This window comes from Pseudonaja textilis, chromosome 2, assembly GCF_049901715.1.
Source record: "Pseudonaja textilis isolate UNSWEBS1 chromosome 2, rPseTex1.2, whole genome shotgun sequence".
Taxonomy (NCBI): domain Eukaryota; kingdom Metazoa; phylum Chordata; class Lepidosauria; order Squamata; family Elapidae; genus Pseudonaja; species Pseudonaja textilis.
The window spans coordinates 8,336,571-8,337,591 of record NC_141991.1 but is presented as its reverse complement, the minus strand read 5'-3'; positions in this window follow the sequence as shown (position 1 = coordinate 8,337,591).

Below are 1,021 nucleotides of genomic sequence, written 5' to 3'. Positions count from 1 at the left end.
TTATCTGAGAAGCATCTTCGGTTCTCGGCCCTCTTGGATGAGAAGTGAAACGTCTTCAAGCAAAAATAAAGTCCAGTTGCTTTTTGAAAGATGACCTTGGAACAACCATGACCTGGATAAGGTGTCCCCAACCTCCTAGGGCCATGGCCCACTATCAGTAATTTAGCTGTTTTGAAGTGGGCCGTGGAAGTGATGTGCAAGTGTGTGGTCATGCACCCATACATCTTCACTTACGCAAGCAGCAGTTTAGTGCAAAGGGAGCTGTTCACAAGCTTCACTTGTCTTGCAGAACCTTCTCCCCAGCATCACCACTGGCCCACTAACAGGGAAAGGTTGGGGAACCTTTGTGCCGGACAGAGAATCTCCATAGATCATGAGTGTCCAATTCAAGGCTCAGTGACTGGATCCAGCTTGTGGAGTGCATAGATCTGGCCCATGGGGCTGTCCTGGAAACAGCAACAGTCTGCCCCGCGGTTCCTCTGCCAGTGAAAACAAAGCTTTTTTTAAAAAAAGGGGGCGGGGGAATCTTGGCCAGTATTTTTACTGTGTTATTTGCAAAGCAGCCCAAGGTTCAGCCTCTCCCCCACCAAACACAACCCTGATGCGTCCCTCAATGAAATCTAGTTTGACATGCCTGCCATAGACTCTGAGAAGGTATCATTTTCCTATAAAGTATAATCTCCCCTACACCTTTTCTGTTTTATATCTATTTCTGTTCTGTTGGAGGTCTTGACTTTCTGTTAACCTTTGTGTTTGATCTTTCCAGGCTGGATTGTAGAATTAATCTGATTTCAAGGGGTCGTGTTACATTAAAAAAAAACCTGAGAAATTGACCTCCAGAAGTGGGTTTATTCCCTAGAGGGATTCAAATAAGGGGATCAGTATTGCTGATCACTTTGACAGGATGAGATAGTGGAAAAATAACGGATGGAGACTGTAGGAGAATTGCAGGTCATAAGAGTTTATTAATGTCCAAAGTATGTTGGGAAGCTCAAGTAGTGAGGAATAATTGCCTTGGCAA